This window comes from Pan paniscus, chromosome 4 (assembly GCF_029289425.2).
Source record: "Pan paniscus chromosome 4, NHGRI_mPanPan1-v2.0_pri, whole genome shotgun sequence".
NCBI classification, from domain to species: Eukaryota; Metazoa; Chordata; class Mammalia; order Primates; family Hominidae; genus Pan; species Pan paniscus.
The window spans coordinates 103996423-104017997 of NC_073253.2; the positions used below are offsets into that span (position 1 = coordinate 103996423).

Below are 21575 nucleotides of genomic sequence, written 5' to 3' on the forward strand. Positions count from 1 at the left end.
GGCAAGAGAAGTACTTGCACCCAGGAGGCAGAGGTTGGCAGTGAGCTGAGATCGCGCCACTGCACTCCAGCCTGGGTGACACAGTGAGACTCCCTCTCAAAAAACAAGCAAATAAATAAATAAAACAAAGGTGAACTGAAAATACAGTATTTGCAGATGCATACCTCAAGTATACAGAGGGCTGATTTCATATAGCAGATTTCTCAGCGCCAACTGAGTGACTTGAGTATGCACAGATTCTGATAAATGTGGGGAGCCTGGAATCAATCTCTGGAATATACAGAGGGATGACTGTACATGGACGGCAGGTAAACACATGCAAAGATTCTTAACAGTATTAGTCGTTAGGGAAATGTAAATTAAAACCCTACAAGATACCACTACACACCAATATGAATGGCAAAACAAACAAACTCCAGTACCACCCCAACACCGCCAAGTGCTGATGAGACAGAGAAGCAACTGGAACTGTCATATGTTACTGGTGGAAATGTAAAGTGGTGCAGCCACTTGAGAAAAGTTTACTAGTTATAAAACTGAATATGCACTTACCATGGGTTTGGCAATTTCACTCCTAAGTATTTGGCCAAGTGAACTGAAAATTTGTGTTCATACAATAAAACTTGTGTGTGAATGTTTATAGCAACTTTATTCATAATTGCCCAAACCTGGAAAACACCAAATGTCCCTCAACTGAGATATGGATAAACAAACAATGAAACACTACACTTCGATAAAATGAAAAAAATGACAAATACAATAACAGACAAATCTCAAATACGTTATGGTAAGTGAAAGAAGCCAGGCTTAAAAGGCTGTATACTGTACGATTCCATTTATATGACATTTTGAAAAGGCAAAACAATAGTGACGAAGAACAGATCACTGGTTGTCAGGGGTTGTGTGGGGATAGGGTTGACTATGAACGAATAGCATGAGGGAATTTTGTGGGGAGGGGAGTTGGAACTGTTCTGCATTTTGATTGTGGTGATAGTTACACAGCTATGCACTGGTCAAAATTCATAGAACTGTACACCAAAAACAGTGAATTTTACTGTATGCAAATTAGAAAATAAATGTGGAGGCATAAAGTATTCTATTGCTGGAGAGGAAGAGGGAGAGGTAACTGCGTGGTGGGAGATAAGTCTGGATAAATTGCTTGTAGGTTTGTAAAAGTCCCTGAAGCCAAGGTTAAGAAACTAGACATACTTCTAAGCCAAAGCATTTGAAGATCGGAATGTCAAAATGAAAATAATGGTTAGGTAACTTGACTGTTGACAATGTGCACCACAGAGCCCTAGGGTGGCAGGCAGGGAAACCAATTAAGAGGTGACAATGGCTCCCTAAGGATAAATACCTTATATCTGAAAAGGAATCTATCCATTGAAAATTCTTTCAGTTTCTTTCGTTTAGTACATCTTTTTTTTTTTTTTTTTAAACGGAGTCTTGCTCTGTAGCCAGGCTGTAGTGCAGTAGCACGATCTTGGCTCACTGCAACCTCTGCCTCCGCCTCCTGGGTTCAAGTGATTCCCATGCCTCAGCCTCTGAAGTAGCTGGGACAAAAGGCCCACGCCACCATGCCTGGCTAATTTTTTGTATTTTAGTAGAGACAGGATTTCACCATGTTAGCCAGGATGGTCTCCATCTCCTGACCTTGTGATCCATCCACCTCAGTCTCCCAAAGTGCTGGGATTACAGGTGTAAGCCACCACGCCCTGCCTGGTCTACTCCATCTTAATAAATCCTCATAAGAACCAGTGAGGTTGGAATTATTACCCACAATTAATAATGCAAAAATTGAAGCTCAGAAAGGCTAAGTGATTTGCTTAAGTTCCCACTATATAACTATGATTCTAAGACTTGTAGCTTAGTTGTTTCCTTCTTTCTAGTCCTTTTTATTCTCTCTCATGTCATTCTATTCACTTCCTTCCTAGCATTTATCACAATCTGTAGGTTGTCTGTTAATCCTTTTTCTTGCTGATTGTCTGTATGTCCCATTTGACTTCAGGGAAGGAACCCTGTCCCTGCAGCAGCTCTCTGTTATATCCTCAGAGCCTCTCAACAGTGCTTTTGGTACATAATAAGTGCTCAAGAAATATTCATTGAGTAAAGAACTAAGTTAGAAAGCAAAGATAAAACATTATATAATTGACATATCCTTTTTTTTTTCTTTTTATCTTATTTTTATTTTATTAGAGACAGTCTCACTTTGTCACCCAGGCTGGAGTGCAATGGTGCAATCTTGGCTCACTGCAACCTCCACCTCCCAGGTTCAAGCAATTCTCCTCCTCAGCTACCCTAGCTGGGATTATAGGTGCCTGCCACCATGCCCAGCTCATTTTTGTATTTTTAGCAGAGATAAGATTTCACCATGTTGGCCAGGCTGGTCTCCAATTCCTGGTCTCAAGTGATCTGCTCACCTCGGCCTCCCAGAGTGTTGGGATTACGGGCGTAAGCCACCATGCCTGGCCCTTTTTTTACCCTCTAGAATGTCACTTACATAGAAGAGGCATATCCTTTTTAATGTGTATTCTATCTGCAGTGATGGGGACAGATGTTCCTTGCTCTATTTTTCCTCTCAGTAGCTTTCAAACCTGGCCGTGCAACAGACTCATCTACAGATTTTTTTTTAAAGTCTGTTTTTATCAAAGCAATACAAGTGAAATGACATCTTCATTTATAACACTAAAAAGCAGCTCCCAGCCCTAATCACTGTACTCTTCAGTCCCCATCACCATCTGATAGTTGAACTCTACTCTTAATGCTGGTGTTTACCCTTTCTACCATGAAGCATGCTCACAATACTCTTTCTTGGTTTTTCAATATTGGAAATTATCTGCTGACTTCCTACTATGGAAGAAGAGGACTTAGCTACCTCACATTACTTCCACTCAGTTTCCCTTATCCTTGTCCTATCATATTATAGAAAAGACAGTATTATAATTTTTTATTTAATCAATTTTGGTGCTTAGATTAAGATAATTATGCAATAAATTTTAATACTAAGCTACATGAAATACTATGATTACATTTATAAATATAAAGTTTGTTTTTAAAATAATTTTTTCCTCCTGTGGTTAATAATTGCTCTATTTTCCATTTGTTTCACCTCTTTTATGCCTACCCATAAGTCATCTATAAATTTGGTCAGAATGGGACTACATCTCTCCATGTGATGAAATACATCAGAAACTCTATTGACCCCACTGTTTTTCCTCTTGGAGACATCAGTTCCAGAGATATCCATTCTCTTGCTTCAATCTACACTGGCTGCCTGTTAGGCCTGTGATACAACTGTTATCCTAGAAATTTCTTTTGATATCATCCTGGATATTCCTCTTTCCTTTCTCCAATGTTGACTCCATGTCTTCATCTTCTTCCTGGACCAAGCTGAGGGTTGGGATGCTATTTCTCATGGCCCAATAATGAGATGCAAATGAACGGGGAGGAAGAGAGGTTTTATTTCTGCATTCGGTTACAGGGAGAAGGCCTGGAAGTTATCGCCAGACCAACTTAAAATTACAAAGTTTTCCTGAGCTTATATACCTTCTAAGGTATATGTCTACGTGTAAGTGTGCATTCATCTAAAGACATCAGTGATTAACTTCTTTTAATCTATAACTAAGGTCTGAGTCCTGATGACCTTTCTCTGGAGCCTCAGTAAATTTTCTTAATGTAAATGGGTCCAGGTACTGGGGTGACTACCCTTATCTTGTCTCCTGCTAAATCATGGAGGTTTGGGGAGTTCCTTCAGACCCCCAATAAACTTGTTTGTGGAAGCCTGGGGAGTTTCTTCAGATCTCCAATAAAACTTATTTAATCCTAAATGGGTCCTGTTAAGAATTTTGTTATTTTTGTCATGTTCTAAGGCCCAGGAAAGGCCTAGGCAAAACTCTTGGTGGGCTTTTCTTACATTTCGGCCTTTGTATAAGGGCACTGGCTTTTAATATTTAACTTAACCACTCAGTCAGTACTGAAACAGTTGTTATAGAGGCCTATGCTAGTCAGACCTGTCCTGCCACAATCTCTCTTATTTTAAGCCCTCTTTTTGGTGGAAAACACCCTTAAGTACCTTCATGAGAAAAGATTTCATAGAAATAAAACTTTTTGAGATCTTGCATGTCTGAAAATACTTTTATTCTACAATTAGACTTCATTGATTGGTTGGTTTTATTGGGAATTCTAGATTGTAAATGATCTCTCCTTGGAATTTAGGATATTGCTCAATTTTCTTCTAGCTTTCAGTATCATTGTTAAGAAGTCCAATGCCTTTCTCTGTTCTCATGTCTGTTCTTTTGTCTGCATTCTGTTATTTTATCTGAAGCATTTAGGGAATTTAAAAAATCTCAGCTGTTCTGACATTTTAGGATTAAGTGCTTTTGTGTGAGTCTTTTTCATTATTTTGCAAGCCATTCATCAGATCCTTTTCAATCTGGAAACTCAGGTCCTTCAGTACTGGGGAAATGTCTTTCTTTGCTAATTTTGCCCCCTCTCCCCGTCTCCTTTTTTCTTTCTATAGATTAGATGTTTGATCTCCTGAATTGATCCTACATTTTTTCCTCATATTTTTCAACTGCTTGTCTTTTTGTTTTTATTTTGAGACTTCTCAATTTCATTTTATCATCTGCTATTGAATTTTAATTTGTTTTTTAACTTTTCAAAGTTCGTTTCTCTCTCTGAATTTTTCTTTAGAAAAATAGCCTCCTGTTTTCATTTCTTTAAGGATTGGCAGACCTTATTTTTGAGGTGATTAGGCAGGGAATCTGTCAATTTTGGAAAATCCCCCCGCCCCCACACCCTCAGTACTCACTAGTTATAAAAATACTTTTCCTCAGGCAAGTCAATTTCCCTAAAAGGAATCCTCTAAGGTCTTCTCTGAGGGACAGGAACCTGAATACAGTCATTATGGGAGCTTGGAGGATAAGTCTCACAGTTTAGTATGTAGACTTTCATGTATTCCCTTTACCCCAATGTGCAGTAGGCACTTTTCTTCTAGGTAATATTCAGCTGTCTCTGTATCTTCAAGATCAGAGCTTCTCTAATGACTCCAAGCAGTAAACCTTGTTGTCTCTGGATTGTCGTAGAGTAGTGTTTTAACCTAGCTGCTTGGTGGGGGAAGTGATCTTGGTGGGGGAAGTATGGTCTCCCTACTCCTTTTACAGACTGTCAAGCAATCCTGTTGTTTACAGCCTCTTTTCTCAACCATGCCCCCTGAGAGATCCCTAGGCCTGGACCTAGGCACTTTGGGAGGCCAAGAGAGGTGGATCACTTGAGGTCAGGAGTTTGAAACTAGCCTGGCCAACTTGGTGAAACCCCGTTTCTAATAAAAATACAAAAATTAGCTGAGTGTGGTGGCACATGCCTGTAATCCCAGGTGTTCAGGAGGCTGAGGCACCTGGACCTGTGTTTATGTTATATCAAGGATTTTCAGGACGGAGCAGAGATAAATGCCTGAGTTCAACACACCATGTTGAACAATTCACTGGTCTCATGCCAAACATACAGACTTTCCTGAACTTTTTTGCCTTTCCAAGTGAGAATCTTTGGGAGTTAATCTGGGAGTCTATTTTTGAAAAGATCCTCAGGTGATTCTGATAATATCACACATATAAATTCATTATTATAGCACTGTTACACAGGCACACACATTTTTCAGTTAACTCTGAAGCCATAATGAACCAGGGATAAGGGGATGAGGAAAAGGACAGGTCAATTCTGAGAAAAGGCCGGGCACGGTGGCTTATGCCTGTAATCCCAGAACTTTGGGAGGCCGAGAGAGGTGGATCACTTGAAGTCAGGAGTTCGAAACCAGCCTGGCCAACTTGGTGAAACTCTGTCTCTAATAAAAATACAAAAATTAGCTGAGCGTGGTGGCACATGCCTGTAATCCCAGCTACTCAGCTGGAGGCTGAGGCAGGAGAATAGCCTGAACCTGGAAGGCGGAGGTTGCAGTGAGCTGAGATCACACCACTGCACTCCAGCCTGGGTAACAGTGAGACTCTGTTTTAAAAAAGAAATTAAAAAAAAAAATCTGAGAAAAGGATGGCTTAAAAAGGGACAGGCCTTTAGTGATCCAGGGGCATTTTGGAGAAGGCATGTCTTGATTACGAATGTTGGTGGATTTCTTAATGGAGAGCAGGTCAGGGAAGCAGGAGAACCAATATTAATTAGAGTACTAGGATGGCCACCCGCTGGCTGGGAAAGATGGTTGGGAGATGGTGTTAATACATTTGACATCTAGTTTGAAGACAGAATAGATGTTTTCTTCCTTCAAGTCTACTTCATTTTCTTTTCTTCCCTCCCCCTCCAACTACTCTGCTATTTTCCTAACACAGATTCAAAAAATAAAGGAAATGATTAAGCCATTTTGAAAATTTGAAATTTGGAAAGCCAAAACAGTCCTAAAGAAAATTTCACACAAATGTGACCTCTAGGAACAGTATTCATTCAAGAGAACAATTTTCAAAAAGAAAAAAAAATATATCCACTGAAAACAAACACTGCAGCATGTATAGAATAAGGATAGATATGGTTTCCATATTGCATACCTCATCATGATCTCTATTTTAGGAGCAGTATGTGTGTATGGTTAGTTATGAATTGTGGATAGGTATGAATTGTGGATTAGAAAGCAGAGAGTCACAAATCAAAGGAATTGGCAGAAAAGAGACACAGATGAAGAAAAGGAGGGAGGGGTAAGTATGGGAACTGCTGAACTAGGATGGCACACAACCAAGATTCCTCTTGCAGTCTATACTTTTAAACAGGAAAAAAGGGAGGTGGAGAGATAGGGTGAGGCATGGATGGTGCTAATCAAAAAAAGTAAAAAACTTTTCAATCATTTTTTATTACCCACCTAGGTTTGATGTCCACATTATTATTTTCATTGTCCAGTAAGTAATGCTATTAGAACAGACAAAGTTTGGTATTTGAGAACATGGAATATATACTAAGGTGACACACAGTGTTTATTAAATGTGTTGCAATGCAATGTGATAATTCCAACAGAGGAAAAAAACGTGAAACTGGATTTGCTATATATTTTTGTATGCTTCAAAAATGCAGCATAGATTTTTGCCACATTCATTTACTTCAAGTATATTCTTTCACAACTGCATTTCCTAGCACAATGACTGGCATATGGTAGACAACTTTTAAGGTTTTGGAATGAATAGGTGAGAACTCAGAGAACAATTGTAGATATGGAAAGATTCTTGCTGATTTTTCTAGATTTGGGTTCCTTAACACAAACACACACGTTGTGTATCAAACAGCTCTATTTCTACCATATCTTTATTGAAAGCTACTTTCTGCAAATATGTAATAACGTATTCACCAACCACATCTTTCTACATTTTGATTCCCTTTGTATAAATGTGGAGAAATTCTAAGGTTCTTGGGAAAGGTATTCAGTCATGAAGCAGTCTCCAAAGTTGTATTTTGGCCTTACCTAACTAAATTTTCATTCATTTCATTCTTATTGACATTACATATACTATAACATTTGATGTTCACAGAAAATTAACTTCTATTTTAAGAAGTTTACTCACAGAACCACAGTTTGTGCATTTAACAATCACTATGAAATACATATGAAACATTAACCATCATTTTAGAGAACAATTTAAAAACTCCGAAGTAACTACTTTCCTTAACTTTGTCATCCCAACATTCTGGGTATAGGCATTGTTGGAAAAATATAATTAAAAACCAAAATCTCCCAACCCAGAAATCCTCTCCACAAACGTTAGTAGACAAAACACTTTTAGTACTGAATAAGCATTAAACGAGACTGTGATACACATCACAGGCAATTTGCTAAGAGATTGCAAAGACAGAAATCTTGCCCTTTTGTATAGCCAAGTATATACGACCCATTACATACACGTTTTCAAGTTGAACAATAACTAGTCCTCAAGTAAGAGGACCTGACATTTGTCACATTAACTTTACTTAATAATTGGGGTGACCATCTGTGTTAGTTAATTGGTTTTATCCAGAGGAAAAACAAACTTCTCCTGTCTTTATGACGGAAGGTAGTTTTGCAACACGGAGCAAGTTGCTCACCGAAGTTACGCTCCTACTCTCTCACAGAAACTGGGAGCTAGGGAAGGATGCTACTCCGTTGATATGTGCAGCATTTCAAAAAAAAAAAAAAAAAGGTCCAGAGACATTCCTGAGCATACAGTTGACAAGACCTATCTAGTCCTCAAGTGGATTTATACAGATTTCAAAGAGTTGAGAAAGTACTTAACAATTAAGAAAGTACTTAAGTTTTCTAAGACAAATGCTCGGAGAAAAAGGGACGGGAAATCTCATCCTCCATTTTCAATAGGGAGAATTAAGCCTCTTATTTAAAATTTTTATGTTGGTTTTTGTTTATTTAGCTTAAAACAGTAGACTTAAAAAAAAGTCCAACTTAAGATTTATGTTTTTCTATGTGTAGGGCTGTTCTCTATGGTTAAATAAATAACCCTGTTTAGAGAAAATATTCACCACTCTTCTTTGGCTCCTATGTAACTCAGTTTTTGAGAGGGAGGGGAAATACCGGATTGACGCTATGTGGTTCAACCAATGCAAAAGATAACACCGCCTTAAAAAGCCTACTACAGGAACATGGGAGGGTCACACCCTCGAATAATGACGCATACCTATCCTACTGTTACTGATCACCTAGTAATAATCTTGTAGTTCACATTACTCATTTTTCACCAAATTCTTTTGGTGAAGGACGCTTCAGAAACGGCCATCACTGAAGAGCAGACCCGTTTGGGTTCTCCACGCATTCTAGACTCCCGAAGAGGTAAGAATTTATTATAGGGGGCCACTCCCAGGACCTGCTGTATGCTTTTAAACATCCATTACAATTCCAGCATTGAGTTTCTAACATTTTTAGGCAGGCTCAGGCACTGGGAGTACAGGATTGAAAGACAGTTCCTGTCCTTAAGGGACTCAGAGTAAACTGGAGTTGCTGAAAACCATTCTAAAGCAATCCACGTTAATAACAGATGCAAGTAAAACGTGGGAACGTACAGGAAAAAGTGACCAATTCTGAGGCTGAAAAGTGCCTATTTTAGGGGTGGGGGCCTCGCGGCCCTAAAGCGGCTTCCCTTCCCGGAGATTTCAGCTCCGGGGATCGCCCAGCGCCCTCCGGGCACACTTAACATTTTAATCACGCCTCCGCCCCCACTCTCCGAATTCCTTTCCGGCTGCCGACCCGCCGAGTGGTCCCTTCCAGGCGGCCTCAGCTTATCATCGCCGGTCCGGCCACTTCCCGGCCGCGGCCAGGCGAGCCTCCCAAAGTTTCCTGTGACGCCTTCGTCCGTCTCCGGCCCCATCTCACCACGGCAGCCCAGGACACCCGCTAGGGAGGAGCAGGTTACCGAGGCGGGGAGAGCGGCACAAACGCGCAGACCTCGGGACTCCACCCGGGCTGGTGAGCGAGCCCAGAAAGCGGCGACCGCAGCTCCGCGCCTCCACTCCCAGGGCCCGCAGCTTGGGCTAAGCGTGCGCCCACCCAGCCTAGGGCCCAAGTCCTGCCCCTTCGGGGACCGGGCCAATCGGCCGCTCCCCGCCTCCTGGGAGGTAGTGGAGGAGGGGGCTGAGGGCCCGGCGGCTGCGCCCGCCTTCCGCTCTTGCCCATTGGCTGAGGCCTCGAGGGTGCCCGGAGACCGGAGTGCAGCGGGATTGGTTGCAGAGGTTCGTGACAGTGGCGCCTATTGGCTGTGGCAGCCCCCGTGACGCGGGGTGGTGACTGGCTCCGGAGTCTGAGGGGTTCGGGCTTGTCAGGTTCTAGGTAGGTGCGTTTCGCGCCGCCGGCGGTAGGCGCTGTTGCCCGGGGCAACGCAGGGGGAGGGGGGAAGAGGAGGGAAGGCAAGCCTAGAGTGGGGGCAACAATGCCTACCCGCAGTGGGGCGCCCGGGATTCGGCCAGGGCGTTGGGGGCTGTGCCGAGGCTCTTCCTCCGCCCTCAGCCAGCGCCCCCCCCAACCCCCGTCCCTGGCTGCAGGGTCAGCCGCCCATCCTCCCGCCCGCAGCAGAGCATTCCTGGCTGGGGCTTGGGCCGGACTACACACCCAGCCCCACGAGGGCCGCCCCTCCCACCATCCCGGGACCCGAAGGCTGAGGGGGCGGGTGCCGGCGCGAAAGGGCTGTGGCGGGCGTAGTGGCTCCGCCCCGTCGCGGGGTCTGGGGGCTGGTGGGCGAGAGGCGGGGTGGGGGGGGGACTGTGGGCACCGCCCAATCTTGCCTGTACCCGCCCCCCTTTTCTCGGCGGCACTCATCTGGGCGCCGCCGTCCCGCTAGGGGGGCACTCTCAACCCCTGGTGTTCCCCCAATCCCTTCCTGCTTCTGGAGCCCCGCCGTCTCCCTTGACCCGCTCGGTCCTCCCCAGCTCTCCTCCTATCTGTCATCTTCTCCCGCTTTTATCCCCCACCTCATCTTTCTTCTCCGGTCTTGGCCAGAGGTGTCCTCCAAGAGTCTAATCAAGAGATAGATCTTAAGTGTGAAGCTAGTGGTGTCGTCGGTAATTTATGCTCTGTGGTCTCTTTGCCGGTTAGAATTGGGGAGATGTTTGGAGGCACCTTCAGGGGTCATTTTTCTGCCTTACAGTTTCCCCTAGGATCTACTTTCTGAATACGCTCATTGGGTTGTGTTGGTAGGGGCAGGGTACTTCTTAAACAAATTGAGGACTGTACTATGAGGTGGGCACTTTGTACGTTTGCGATTTTGCCATCCACTGTAGTGCAATTCAAAATCTAATAATTTGTTAAGGCTGGTAGCCTTACATTTTTTCCTTCGCCTTATGGTTAAAAAAAAGAGCAGCTTTTTAACCTTTTTAATTCAGAAGTTGCGTTTATTAATGGTTGTCTCACTATCACTTTGACATAAACTGCTGTAAAGGTGTACTCCATTTTCCTTTTCTCCAGATATTTTAAGATAATAAATTTCTCAGGTGAGGTTACCATATATAAAAGTGTAGTGGAAAATCAATAAGAGAATAGATCGAAGCCATTTTAGTGATTAAAGATTAGAAAATACTTTTCAATTCATATGTGGAATGAGAATAGGATAAAAAAAAATATTGCAAAATCTATAGTGCAGTATTTGTAGTCCTGGTATATATACCTGTGTTGCCCTTAAGAAGACATTTGTGAATAGCTCCAGGTTTGTCAGTCAGGAAAGCAGAGTGTATCTTTTTGTAGTCCAGGAAAGCTTTTCTGCTAGTACTTTTGAGCCAAGAGAATTATGCTTCCAAAGATGCTGGGAATATATTAAGAGAGTACATAGGCATACTTCTGTTTTCATCTTTGAAAGACCTTTAGTGAAGATCTGTTTCTCTTCTGCATTGATTGTTGACAGCATTAAATATACATAATCTAAAACTATGTAGTGTCAAGTTGTTGCAGCTTCTGCACTACTTGAAAGGTTGATGTCTTCAGTTCAGAAGAAATAATTCAAGCTTTGGTAGACAAATCATTTACATTTCATCTTCGATGTAGATGTTACTGTAACTCTGGACCGTGAACATTTCAAATTTGCCAGTTTTTTCTCAACTATTTTACTATGAAAAATTTCAAACAATGCAGAAGAGTCGAGTTGAACCCACCACCTATATATTTAGCAATAACGATTTCAAGACCACTGTTACACAGTAAACATTAAGGAATAGAGGAACTGAAATGATCAAGCTTAAAAAACCAGCGTATGTGGCCGGGCGCGGTGGCTCATGCCTGTAATCCCAGCACTTTGGGAGGCCGAGGCGGGCGGATCACCTGAGGTCGGGAGTTCGAGACCAGCCTGACCAAAATGGAGAAACATGGTCTCTAATAAAAATACAAAATTAGCCGGGCATGGTGGTGCATACCTGTAATCCCAGCTACTCGGGAGGCTGAGGCAGGAGAACCGCTTGAACCCGGGAGGCGGAGGTTGTGGTGAGTGGAGATCACACCATTGCACTCCAGCCTAGGTAACAAGACCGAAATTCCATCTCAGAAAAACAAAAAACAAACAAACAAAAAAACCACAAAAAGCCCAGCATATGTATATACATGTATATGTAGTATACATGTATATACACACCACCAAATTATAAGGTGCTTATTTTTGTTTGTGAGTGGGAATTGTACTTACTAAAACTATACTAACTTAATTACATGAGACTATTCAAAGCAATCTTGTGAGTGAGGTAGGAAGTCATCATCTTTGTAATCAAGGCCCAAATAAGTAAACTGCATTTTGGTGATCAGACAAAAGGAAATCTGATGAACTTGTTATACAAAAAAAAGTTTTGCTTCAAAATTGGATTCCTGTGTAAATAGATTATAGTTTTGTACTTGATTTATAAATAAACATCTTTTGGAGGGAGGTCCAAGGGACTATCAATTATGTAAAATTTTGGTAACTTGATAAATTGGGTCAATCTTATGTCTGTTCATTTGGAATAAGAATGTATTTTTGTAATGGAAAAAGCTTACAAAGGTGAACTTTTTTTAGTAGAACTGCTTCATGGAGACTGAAGTAATTAGAGAAATTTAAGTCGTATTTCGATAGGACTCAACGATCTTGGGTGTTGTCTCATGGTTCTGAGGAATATTTTGATATAAAACTTCAATTTATAGTAAAGGAATAAGTGGAAATGGATATAAATTCACACATTTGTATATTTGTAATTTTTCTATACCCGGGAAATTCCTGCACACCTCTTTAAAGTATTTGAATCTTGCTTTTTAGTTTTTGCATACCCTAAATCTGTTTTTCATACTTACCTCATTCATATAGTAATTTCTTAAATATTAAGGGCTATGTCTCAGAATTTATAGATCTCTGGATTGCTTTATTTTTCCAAATTTCATTTGTCTTTGGTATGCTTATGTATGGTTAACCTATCATGCTATTGAGAGACTAAAGGAAACAATTAGGTCACAGTTTTAGAACTTTAGTTGTAGATTCAGTGAACTCAGAAACAATTGGATTTTTTAAAATCAAGGCTCCAATTTTCCCTTCCCTCCCTTCGTCCTTCCCTTTTTTACTCCTTTTCTTTCTTATTTTTGTTTGATTATAAATGTTAAATGCCTTACAATCAATTCAGAAAACTAGAGAGAAGAAAATGAAGTCACTCATCATTCTACCATAATGATTTGAAAACTAACAGAAACTTTGATTTCTTCTGTAACACTCTACCAATTATTGAGATTTTATGGTTTTCATTTCAGTGTATCTGCATTCACATCAAAATTTGTAAGAGTTCCTGAACTTGAGGCTGTTATGTTAAATTAGAAGAGGGCTCCTAGATCTGGGGGAAAAATGGAAAAGAATAAATAGAGGACAGAATAGAGTCAGAATAGAGGAATTAGACCCAAGCAGTTACTGTTTCTTATTCTGTAAGTATAAATATTTTAGTTTACCATATAAAACTGCTGTATGGCTGACAAAATATGAGGTCATATTTTTTCTTTGGAATTCAAAGTATCTAGGTAAAACAAAGTTTTCTTGGTTCTTTTCAAGAAGTAGTTCAGATTTCTTCATTTTTGGAGGATATTACATAATTCAGCTTTAAAAATTTGATGTCATGCATGTTTGGAATTATTTTTAAAATATTCATATCAGACAATTACTAATTTTTATTCATCATCACCATTCATTATAAACTTGATATTGTCACTTTTTTTAGTAAGTATTAAAAGACTGGACATTTTATGTAGGTTTTCCTTGCTAGGTTTCAAAGTGTAGTGAAAAGAAGAGCCATTTATTTTAGAGTCAGATAATCTGGGTTTTAGTTCCAGTTTCTGTTCTGTGGGATCTTGGACAAGTTATTTTATCTCTTTAAGTCATAATTTTCTCATCTATTCGATAGGGATAGTAAAATTGCTGCACTAGCTTGTTACATAGAAGAAATGAGACAATGTAGGTAAGATTTAGGAAGTATTAAACTGACTTTAGGAAGTAATCAACTTCTGTATTCAGTTCTTTACGTGATAACATTGATTTTATCTCTCCTTGTATTAATGTGTTTATTATACCATCCACAAAGTCCTTGTTTCAGACATAAGAAATTAAAATATAATTAAATTTACTTAAATTTAAATTACAATAAATTTACTTAAGTTGAATGACATTTGCATTTATACAAATAAATAATTAGAAATAGATTAGCTGTTCTTTTTATAAATCTTAGATTATTGTATCTCAGTAGGGATAATTATAAATTTACTTTAAATGATTTTTAACTCCAAAATATCTCCAGTTTGTCTGGATTCCTGATTTATTTTTCTTTTTCCCTAGATGATCATGTGTTTTTGGATGGTTGCCCTAAATTCCTTTCATTTAAACCACAGGTATTAGCTACACGTTACTGTCTTAAATCTCTAACTAGTGCCCCCGCAAACACATTTTCCAATCTGTTTAAAATTTAAACTTCATTTTTAAATTTAATAATACCCTTATTTGTATATTAGTTGTGTCTTTTCCACCTCCTACTGAAACGTATGATTATTTTTTAAGGAGCAGTATTTTACGGATATCCCTATTTCAGATTGTGAGTTCTGTAAATACAGGGTTCCAATTCTTAAAGAACATACAGTTTAAATGGGCAGACCAGCCTATAGTTATTCTGTGTAGAGAAGCAAGCACTGAACTGAGTTAACAGTTGAACTAGAGTCCATATGGTCTCATCCAGCAGTAAAACAGATTTTTGTGATCCAAGTCCGTTTTCTTATATTTTTTCCCGTCCAGGTACAAGATATTTACATGTGTGACATATTCCACTGTGCAGTTTTCTAGCATGCGAGCTCTAATTCAGTCTCTCTCCTATTCAAGAAAGCATATTAGAATGCAGATGATTGAGAGTGACATCATTATGGGTATAAACTTGAATCTACTCTGATTTATTGGAGAAAGTGAGTCATTAAAAAATGTGGGCTGGGTGCAGTGGCTCATGCCTGTAATCACAGTACTTTGGGAGGCTGAAACGAGAGGATCACTTGAGTCTAGAAGTTTGAGAGCAGCCTGGGTAACATAACGAGATGGCACTCTACAAAAAAGTTAAAAAATTAGCCAGATATGATGGCATGTGCTTGTACTACTACTAAGGTGGCTAAGGCAGGAGGATTCCTTGAGCCCAGGAGTTCAATACTGCATTGAGCTATGATTGCAGCACTGTGCTTCGGCCTGGGCAACAGAGTGAGTCCCTGTCTCAAAAAAAAAAAAAAAAAAAAATAGTGTGTAAGTATTGTTAGTAACAAATACTGAAGACATACCTTACAATTCTGTAAGGGACCCAAGTTATTTCCACATTTTCCTGAAGTGAATGCCCCTTTAGTTTTTCTTATCATTCTTATAATGCTACATAAGAAAATATTATTACACCAATTTTATGTCATTAATAGAGTCCTATATTTAAAAGTTAGAATAACTTAATGAACATGTAAAAATATTTAGGTAACAGTACCTCAGCCTGTATTGTGACTGGAATAACACTAATTGTTGTACAAAAATTGAAATTAGTTTTCTAGTATAAATCATTTTACTTGCAAAAAGGCTATTTCTATATTGGGACTCATGGTTTTAAGAGAAGTGGAAACAGTACTAGAATTTTTATTTTCTAGGCACTTAGAATGTAAAAATGCTCTTTACATTGGCTCAGTCAGAAAAGTATCTTTGCATTACTATGAATAGAGCTTAATTTTAAATCACTCATCCTATGTGGAAGTACCACGTATAATATACAGTTCTAAGTGAAGACTTAGTAGACCTTTGATATTTGCATGTGGTATTTCCTGAAACCTTTGTGAATCTAGGATATAACCACCTCCGTAAAATGCAGTCAAATTTAATGGAAAAGTTTAAGTGATCCCTTCAGACCTGTACAATCCGGTAAGGAGGACTCGAGTCATTAAAGCTATTAATTTTTTTGCTTCTGAAATGAAGACTAGACAACTTTGCATTACATTATTTGTATACAGGCAAGGTTCTTATTCTTGCCCCTTGTATCCTATAGTTTGCGGAATAAAAGAGCATTTCTGGCTTAATCACAAAGCTTCCTGCGTTGTCGCAAGGTTTAGTCCTTGGTCGCTGTAATGCTTTTCTGTATGCTTCTGTTTCTTGGATGTTTTCTCCTTGGAGTTGAACACTTCTGTAGTATGTGTCCTTTCTCTGTATGTCTTCAGCTTGGGAGACTTTCCCAAGCTTCTGTGGATTGATGGGGCTCCCTTGTTAATTTCACATTCTACAAAGAAAAGTGCATTTGACTCTTCTAGCAGTGTTCAGGGTTTTTTTTTTTGTCGTTTTTTGAGACAGAATTCCACTCTTGTTGCCCAGGCTGAAGTGCAATGGCACAATCTCGGCTCACCGCAACCTCCACCTCCCGGGTTCAAGCAATTCTCCTGCCTCAGCCTCCCGAGTAGCTGGGATTACAGGCATGCACCACCACGCCCGGCTAATTTTTTTGTATTTAGTAGAGATGGGGTTTCACCATGTTAGTCAGGCTTGTCACAAACTCCTGACCTCAGGTGATCCACCCGCCTTGGCCTCCCAAAGTGCTGGGATTACAGGCATGAGCCACAGTGGCTGGCTGCAGTGTTCAGTTTTGATAACAAATGGGTCAGTAGCCACCCTAGCAGCTATACCACATCTTTTTTTATGAAAATATACAGTATCAGCCGGGCACTGTGGCTCACACCTGTAATCCCAGCACTTTGGGAGGCCGAGGTGGGTGGATCACCTGAGGTCAGGAGTTTGAGACCAGCCTGGCCAACATGGTGAAACCCTGTCTTTACTAAAAAAATACAAAAATTAGCTGGGTGTGATGGCACGCACCTGTAATCCCAGCTACTTGGGAGACTGAGGCAGGAGAATTGCTTGAACCCGGGAGGTGGAGGTTGCGGTGAGCCGAGACCATGCCATTGCACTCCAGCCTGGGTGACAAGAGCGAGAAACTCCATCTCAAAAAAAAAAAAAATAATAATAAATACAATAAAAAGAAAATATAGTGTCTTGACTTTCTCTTGAATTATTTTTCTTTTAGAATTACATGCTTTCTATGTACGTTCTTATATCGGTTAACCATTATTTAAATTTTCACTAAGGTTTTAGAAACTTTGCTTTACTAGGAGCAAAGGAAACATTTTCAGGTATCACCTTTTTTCTTTGTTTCAGTATAGAAGTGTGTGATGGACTTTGTAATATGGAAAATCCAGTCACTATCGCATTTCCTGTCCATTCTGAATCTACTCCAAATTTATGTATTTGGCTAAGTACCGTTACTTTGTGATGCCTGTTTACTTTTAATATATTTAATAAATTTGCTATAGTAGAGTAATTAAGGGGAACTAAACAATGTAGTTGTTTCAGATAATTATTAATGATAACATAATGGTAATATGTAATTAATTATAGGTCAATATAACTTATTAATATACTATATAATTAATGATAGATCAGTATTTCAATTATTTACAAGCATTTATGTTGGGGATGATGTATGAGAATCTTTATGTAGATTTATATACAATAGAAAATTTTACCAAGGAAGAAGCCAATTTCTTTCTCCTACACACACACACATTTTTTGTTTTGTTTTTGTATAGTTCTTTTTTCTCTCCTCCTCAACATTTTAACCTCCCAGGTAGAGACAGTTTCTGTCAATGTAAGTCTTAAGTCTTTTAGTAAATTACATGGCTTCAGATATAATGGTGGGGGCACTAACATTTCTTTAGTGCCTGCTAAAAGTGTGATGCACTTTTGTACATTTCTTTTGAATTTATGAATTTGATGGCTTGCATGTTCTTTTTGTGATCTGGAACCAATTTTAGGTCGTATCATTTATCCAAGGAGACCCAGTTATAAAATGATACTGGGATTTGAACTTGGGTGTTTCATACGCTAAACCTGAAATAAATGTAAATGGTAAAAGTCTGTAGTAAACTATTAATGGTCCTGGATTTAATAGAAGTTTCAGCTATTTGGGAGCAACTCTAAAGGTCTATGTTGAAATATTTGCAGTTTTGCTGAGATTACTTCCTCTCATTAGAAGCAAGAGCCTGAGATATTCATGCTCCTGGCTAACAGTCTTGTGTCTATATCTTGCTTTGGCTTTGTTCTGTTTGAGATTGTCCTATACTATAACTTCTGTGAAGTTATAAAATGTTTCTTTGTAAAAAAAATTTCCTGAAAAAGAAAGCCAGCTGCTAGAAGTGGAGAGAGAATAAAGAGGCCTGAGAAGGTGGTGGATCTTAGCTAGAAAACAGACATTTTTGAATAAGTTTAACAATGGAATGTTGAATTCAGTGAGTCTTTGATCTTGACGCACATCAATCCTCCATGCCTTAGAGGTAAAAAAAAGTTAATTTGTGAAACATTTTCATTGAGTGTTCCAGCTCTGTCAAAAATTCTCATGGTCTTTAGACAGACTTCTTGAAAATGTCAGGAATCTTACGTTCATAAATCCTGTCCTCCATCCCTTCTGTCCCACCCTCAACAATAATATTTGAAAGGAATTTGTTTATTAACAGCTACTACTTTCTGGAAGTTAATATAGTTCTGACATATATCTTAAAATGTTAACATAAACAACTGTGTCCTAACTTCTGGGATAATAGGGGTTTGCTATGGTGACTATTTCACAATTAATCATAACAAATATAGGAGCTAGACCTTGGTGGTTGCCTGTTTTAAGTTTCTGATTTCTTTTCTGTATTTTGGAGCCTGGTTTACCCTGTGTCTGGAACTGGCATTCTAAGATCTAAATGTCTTAGCTTGGAGATACTTGCTATTATATACAGTAATATCATGGATTTTGAAAGAGGATGAAGATGGTGAAGAGATAGACATGGCCTTCAATCTACATTATAAAAATAATGTAGAAATGGTCTATGCTAGACAAGAGGCAAGCTGTTGCAGGAATGGGACAGAAAGCAGGAAGGGATGTGATTCTTCCATTTTCGGTCTTTCTACAGATGTTACTAGAATACACACCCCATGTGAGGATTTAGCTTATGGGTACAGATAATTATAAAGCATAGAGAGGTTTCGGACTGTTTTCCTGAGAGGGAGTATGGTGTGGGGAAAAGAGCAAACCTACCTAGAGTTGAATCTGTGCTCCTAGTAATAGCTGTATGAATTTAGACAAATAATTTAATTCTTATAACTTTGGGATTTTTCAAGTTCAAACTAAGGGTGATAATACTAGAATTTTCACGATTCTTCAGTTGCATGAGACCAAAACTCTGCTCATACTTAGGGCACTGAAACTAGAAGTATATTCTCCTTAGGTACAGATAGACCCTCATGTAGGCCTTCTCCATATGGAGCTCTGTGACATTTCTTTCAGTTGGGTTCAGGAAGCCAAACATAAAGACTTCTGTTTTCCTTAGTTCTAGCAAAAGTTCCAGGATTGTGTCTTGTTGAAGGATTCCAATCATTTCCCCATCCCTGATCCCATCGTCACAGGGATGATATATGATGATAGGCCATATCTGGATTAGGTGCTAACTACTGGAACTAGGAATAGGAAGTGTGGTCAGCTATGTCTAAGCCCTTTGGCCTGAGATTCGCAATGGTTAGAATCACTGGAGGAAGGAGAAGATACTGTGACCCTGGAAGGAGGGAGTAGATGCTGGGTGAGCAAAACGCATTTACTATAGTCCTCTAGCGTGCATACATGTCCTCCTTTGTATACATGCCCTTGAAAAAAATTCCCTCACCTATCATTGTGTAAATTTCTTGCTTATAACTTTCGATGCATTTACCACCTGTCCCTCAAGAAAAGAAGACAACTAAGAGATTTGTTTAAGTACTGCATCTAGCTATAAGACTAGGATCTCTGGATAATTTCTTTAGCTCTGTTTGAACAGACTGTCTCAGGGTCTAGCAACTTGCAGTTGACCAGTATAATTAATTGTAGTAAGGCCAGTTTTCAGTGATAGAAGGAAAATAGCATGTGGACAACAAAAACCCTTAATTGATATCCTACTTCATCACTCTTAAGTTCTGCCTGCTGTAAAGTCCTGGACATGGACATAATTCAGGCAAGTGCTTAATCACTTTATAACAAGGATGGCCTTTCCCCCAGTTTCCAATACTTTGTTCTCATTTCTGTCTGAGACTTCATCAGAATAGCCTTTACTGTTCATATTTCTACCAATATTCTGTTCATGGCAACACAGGCTTTTTCTAGCATTCATCTTCAGAACTGTTCTAGCTTCTACCCATTACCCAATTCCAGAGCTGCTTCCACATTTTTAGGTATTTGTTATAGCAACATGCCACTTCTCTGGTACCAGTTTCTGTCTTAGTTCATTTTGTGCTTCTATAACAGAATACCACAGACTGAGTAATTTAAAAATAATAGAAATTTATTCTCTCACAGTTCTAGAGGCTGGAAATTTCAAAGTCAAGGTGTAGACATCTCATGAGGGCCTTCTTGCTGTGTCCTCACATGGCAGAAAGCCGAAGGGCAAGAGAGGGATGAACTGTGTGTCCTCACATGGCAGAAGAGAAGAGAAGAGAACACATTCCTGCAAGCTCTTTTTGTACCAGCATTAATCCATTCATGAGGACTCCACCATCATGGTTTAGGTTTAGGTTTGAGACCTAAACACCTTCCAAAAGTCCACACCTTCCAATACAATGACCCTGGGGAAGTTTTCAATACATGAATTATGGAGAGCACACATTCAAACTATAGCAACTGGAAGAGGGAAAAAGGGGAAACAGCCCACAGAGATATCTCATCCATAATACAGGTATATTTCACTGGATAGATATGACAAGGATTTTTTGCCCTGGCAGTGGAATAAGATTTTTGCTTAGCCAATATGGCAGAATGGATGTTGCGTTAGCAGTCACAAAAACAACATTACTCTAGTACATCTCCATCAGAGTTTTTGGGTGACCAGGTGCATTGTTGATGATCAATAATATTTTGAAAGCAGTCTTCTGTTTTTTTTTTTTCTGAGCAGTAGGTCTGAACAATGGGCTTAAAATATTCAGTAAACCATGCTGTAAACAGATGTGCTGTCATACAGCCTTTGTGTTTTCATTCCTATAGCACAAGCAGAGTAGATTTAGTATCATTCTTATGGACTCTGCGATATTTAGAATGGGCAATGAGCATTGGGTTCAACTTAAAGTCACCAGCTGCATTAGCCCATAACAAGAGTCAGTCTGTCCTTTGAAGCTTTGAAGTCACACATTAACTTTTCTTCTGTAGCTATGAAAGTCCCAGATGACATTTTCTTTCTATATAAGGCTGTTTCATATACACTGAAAATCTGTTGTTTAGTGTAGCCAAATTCATCAGTGATCTTGGCTAGAGTTTTGGATAACTTGCTGCAACTTGTACATCACCACTTGCTGCTTCATCTTGCACTTTTATGTTGAGATAGCCTCTTTCCTTCAACCTCATGAATCAATCTCTGCTAGTTTCAGAGTTGTCTTCTGAAGCTTCCTCACCTCACCCAGACTTCATAGAATTGGAGAGAGTTAAGGCCTTGTTCTGGGTTAGGCCTTGGCTTGAGGGAATTTTGTGGCTGGTTTGATCTATCTAGACTACTGAAACTTTCTTTATATCAGCAATAA

The 21575-nt window shown here is 39.5% G+C and overlaps 1 protein-coding gene across 12 annotated transcripts in view; it reads left to right on the forward strand.

Annotated features, from left to right (window-relative positions):
* The first annotated feature begins 4075 nt into the window (after positions 1 to 4075).
* Positions 4076 to 21575, forward strand: part of FER (FER tyrosine kinase) — a 451402-nt gene continuing 433902 nt past the window's right edge. For 2 of the 12 annotated variants that reach the window (XR_010112214.1, XM_063604585.1), the window contains exon 1: positions 4077 to 9796. The gene's annotated coding sequence lies outside the window, so the exon portion shown is untranslated. Of the gene's footprint in view, positions 9797 to 21575 lie in introns of all 12 variants that reach the window. The other 10 variants (XR_008625418.2, XM_055112520.2, XR_008625419.2 and 7 more) reach the window with 8 other exon arrangements.